This window comes from Terrapene carolina, unplaced genomic scaffold (genome assembly GCF_002925995.2).
Source record: "Terrapene carolina triunguis isolate 2854851 unplaced genomic scaffold, T_m_triunguis-2.0 Scaffold231, whole genome shotgun sequence".
Classification (NCBI taxonomy): domain Eukaryota; kingdom Metazoa; phylum Chordata; order Testudines; family Emydidae; genus Terrapene; species Terrapene triunguis.
This window is the reverse complement of record NW_020664582.1, coordinates 16,984,401-16,989,658: the sequence shown is the minus strand read 5'-3', so window position 1 is coordinate 16,989,658 and position 5,258 is coordinate 16,984,401.

Here is a 5,258-nt window from a genome sequence, read left to right as displayed (position 1 = left end):
TAACATGAGCCATTTGTCCATTAGACTCACCTGGTTAAGTACACAACTCCCAAGCTCCAATGGAGTTGTCACTTCAGTGAAGTTAATTGATGGCAGTCTTAAGTATATCTCCCAGGCATGGCTACATATACACACAAACTTTTAAAAATACTTTTCCCTGATAAAGGTAAAACCAAGAGAAGAGGAGGAAAACTTGGGGTCACACTGCTATAGGTGCCAGAAGGAAAGAAGTCCATTGTGTTAATTATCACTCAATTGCGAAAAACAAGCATGGCTGCAAAATTCCATTCCTTGCAATTGGCATTACACAATGAAAATGAAATCAGCATTGCTGATACAAAGCATGTTAATTCATATCCCCATGAAGCCTAAAGATGCACCTTAACTGAATCCCTTTAAAGACAGGGAATGCTTTAAACACATCTACAGTACCCTCACTAACATTACTGTTTGGAAATTAATGTGACTCTAACCTCTCCATGTGTTCTGAAAGTAATATTTAACAATATATATTTTTGCTTCCTTAGCCTCTCAATTTGCAGTGCTCTCAATTTATCTTTTCACTTTTGTTCTGTGCTTTTTGAATAGGTAACATAGTTACATAATATACAACAAATGAGGCATGACGTAAAGAAACATGATTTACAATATCAGTGGATATGTTTTAACCAAATTCTCCATAATACAGAATATGGAAACTAAAAAAGCTATGGGTTTCAGATGTGTATCCTTTTACATATTATACAGGTGTCATTACATCATCATTAAATGACTCAGATTAATTAGCAACTCTTTTTAATATATAATTATTGGCAGTGTTTTATCTTCCCATTTTGTCAGCTGTACAGCAAAGAAATTGTTGTCTAGCAAGTTTGTCTGTCTCCTACCCAATTTCAGGCGTAACCCTGTGGTGTTGCAGTTTTAAGTACTATACTTATACATGGAAACTGCACCCAAACAAACCAGATGATACAGGAAGGGTGCCTTGCATTTTTAGGATGGTTTTAAGCTTCAAGAGACATTTTTTGTTTATTGTGCTGTTTCATCTTTTTTAATACAATAGCGGCATTGGCAGCAACCACTTTGGAGTTATTTCTTACAACTATAAGCCACCTTTTCTATACATGAATGGGAGCTTCCTAACCAGGGTAAGTCATCTGGATACAGATTGCAGTATGATGCTCATATGGAGAATGAAGGCTTCATGTGACTCTTCCATTCTTTAAAAGGCAAAGGGTAAAAGGGTTCCTGATTTTTAAATGGAGTAATTTTTGTGTGTGATTTATTAACCCAGGGCTGTGTGACATGACAAATCTTAACTCCCTAAGTGTGTAGAGGTGAAAACGGATAAAGTGCTTTTAGTATACTTATCTGATCCATGGTGACATTTTGTAATTTGTAATCTAGTGAACACGGCTTTTCACAATTCTTTTGGGGAAAAAACACCAAAAATGTCCCCTGGACCAAACTAATTTTTTTAAATATTTCCATCTTTTTTCTGAAGCACTCAGATGTTACGCTCACTTCCAGAAGCAGAATGGTAGTCAGATCAGATCCTTAGTGCTTCTATAATGCTAAGATCTATTAAAAAAAAAAACTCTGATTGATAAATCCTGTGTTTTGTAAGGAAGAAATTATTTTTCCCCAGAGGATTCTGCCATTTTTGTAAAAATAGCTTTTCATGGGAAGACTAATTTTCCATTAGGGAAAAATTGGGTTATAGTTTGGTGTGTCAGCCCCCAACCACAAAACTTCAAAATACCCACTCCAAAAACAGTGTGAAAATGTTAAGGAAAGAGGAAAAACAGGACCAGATTCTTTCCCCAGTGAGGGTTGTTTTGTACATGTTTACAATTTATGCCAGTCAGTCACATATTAGAGAGTTCCAACTTATTAAAGGGAGTGTGAATATTGTTGTGCAACACCTAGCACTGATCCCTGATTTGGTTTTTTTAGGTACTATGGTAACACAAATAATAACAATAACTGAAGAACAAAAATAACAGCTTTATGGCAGAAATTAAAAAAAAATCATAACAAGAATTAATAGAAATCATTGCAGGTAGTGTGTTTTTCCGAGACTCTAAGAAAGAAGAAGAGGAGTCTACCATTCCTCTCTGCCCCACTTCACTGTTTGTTTGTTTTTTATTTGTTTTTTCTATATTTCTTAACCAAGAGGATTGTTGTTACACTGTAATTGATATATACATAAGGTTACTCAACGTGACTGCTTGCAGGATAAGGTACTACTCACTGTAAGGATGGCACAATCAGGTCTTGGTATAGTAAATTATGCCCTTACCTCATATCTAAAGTACAAGAGATATCTGCTATGCTCTAAGTATACTCACTGTCCACTTAAAATTATTTCTTAATGCTAAGAACCAGCAGAATATTTTTATTGTCACATTCAATTCTGCAAATAGGTCATGAAAGAAGAGTCTGATAAATAATGATAGACTAGGTGGTCGGAGTAAAAAATAGAAATGCACAGAGAATCTGGAGCACATCCCCTGTCAGTTTATGACAATAAAGCAACCCGACTTTAGTTTGTATAGCGTGCATCATACAAACTGTATCTCAAATCATTTTACAGATCAAAATTATGTAAGGTACTGGAGAGAGTATGGTATAAACTACAGAAAATAGTAGTGCAAAGAAAGGATATTGAATGGTGAACAGATTAGCATTCAGTCATTAGACCAATAACACAGAGAAGGAGAAATTAAGGACACACTGGCATCCCAAAATTAATGATGCACACATTAAACTTCCACTGTCTTCAGTGAAAGTTGAATTCTATGGGGCATATTTTCAAAGGCCCCAACCTGGCCTCTAATTTTTGTGCTTATTTTCAATTGGTGCAATTACAGTTGGGCACTAATGATTAAACTTTAAATCTTCAACTATCTACTTCTCAGGCACAGTAGTTAGATATTTCCATTCTACCATTTGTGCCTTGCCTACATTCAATTACTGGTGCAAAATTAGATCTATCATTTAAAAACGTGGCCCTATGGATGAGGTTGACCATCCAAAGCCCCTAAATAACTTTGAAAATCCACAGCTGAGATATCTAGAAACTTTGTCTCATCTTTCCTCCCAGATTCTTCCTTCTGTCTCCTTTCTTTAGCATCACTGACAACTTCATTATCCTCCCCATCACCCAGATATACAACCTCAATGTCATCTTTGAGTCCCCACTGTAATCTGCTCCACCCCCTGGTATTTTGGCTCTTGCTAAAACCTGTCACTTTTAAGGGCTTGTCTACACGGTTAAGCAGTTAAAATCTGTCCTTTCCTCTGTAGGTCCATGCTTTGGTCGTCTTTCACCTCACCAACTGTAACTACCTCCTTGCATCTTGCCTCTCATCACTCCAATCTATACAGAAGTCCATTGGTAAATGGACATTCTGACAACATCATTCGCCCTCTGTTCCCCCTTTGTTTCATTCCTCACTGGAACAAAACCAAAACCTTTCAAACATTTTTGTGAAACAGAATTGCGTTGAAACAATCTGTTTTTGGATTGAAAACCTAAGCTTTTTGATTTTGTTTCTTTTGTTTCTCTCTCCTTCTTGAAGTGATCTGAGAGTCTTCCCTGGACCTCGGAAACCTTCCCATCTAAAACTTCATCAGAACCAATACATATCTGTGAAACATTTTGGCTTCGATAAAACAACATAATATGATGAAAAAAAGTCTGTCAAAAATGTTCCAACCAGCTCTACAGAGCTTTGCCTATACTCCTATTTCCTCCTACTCTTAGTCTTGCTTCCATAACTGCTCTCTTTGTGTGCTTCTTCCACTCTCAATTTAACATCACCTTTCATGCTGGTCTCTATGCTTGGAACACTCTCCCACTTCTTTGTCTACTAGCAGCTCTCTTCTTTTTACTTCAAGTTCTTCCTTAAAACCCATTTCTTTTATGAAGCTTTCTAATGCTAATCTCCATATCTATCCTTTCACTAACTTGTGTTTGATTTATTTATTCAATGTATCATATTTGTCTCCTCCTCAGGATAGAGACCATGTATTTTATGCATTCATAAATTCATAATTCACTCTGTATTCTTATGGCACTACAGAATAGATACATAACAATATTATTTATGAACTAGACAAGAACAGTAATCATTTGTTCTTGGCTGGGTTAAGATCAAATGTATCAGTTTAATAACTGATAAATCATGTATCTGAGGACGACTGTATGTACTACATTTGCAAGGTGATGGACAATGGCCTATTTTCCCCCTCATCTAAGTTCTCTGAGCTCTAAGTTCTATTTCTACGCACCTTTAGTACCGTAGAGGATAGTATGTTTATATAACAGAAATATTGAGTGAGTAATGCTGCTATTTCTATTTATGAATGATTTCTATGCAGGTATGATTTGTATTTATGATACTTATCCAAGTGTTGGTTTTTTTGAGTTGCATTTGTTTGACTACATATTCTTCCTGTAAACATATATAACAAAAACAGAATATACAATAATATTTTATTTCTGTTTGAGTGTTTTAAACCCAGACTACTGAGCATTTCTGAGTTCTTTTACACTCCAACTAAAGACAAAAGAAACAGCAAAAAGAGTTCATTCACAGGTGTTAGCATTTGCAACTTATCTATTCCCTATACATGCTGAATGATAGATAATATTTCCACACACAAATGCATATTTACCACATTGATTCTTCACCCATCTATTCATGCATGCCACATGTTCACCTTGTTTATCACTCCAGCCATCTTTGGTTTTCATGCACTCTCTACAATCTCATTTTGTTATTCCCATATTACAGGAATCACAACACTGAAGGAATGCACTCCCAAGAATGTAAAATCCACCTGTACTCCTATCTAGTCAGGAAGAGTTGAGGCCAAAAGTTGGGTAGAAGAGATCTTCTTTAGGTTCACCAGAACCATGGAAATTTGAGATGAAAAATAACTATTATTTGTAGCTCATCTTGTCCATCTTCTGCCAGTCAATTTCCCCTACAGTACATTCTTCTTGAGTACCGAGGGTGCTTTCACCATTTTCCTGGATAAACTACTCTGTCACATCATTTAACTTTCTATTTCTATTTATAATAGAAGTATATCTTAAAAGATGCTACAATTAACTTCTTAATTTGAAATTATCCTTAGTGATTGTAAGTGGTAACCTAGAACCTAGAACAATGACGACAAATAGTAATTACTTCTTATGAAATTAATGTTCTGAATGTTGATGGGCAGATGCAAGCACCAAAGTGCTT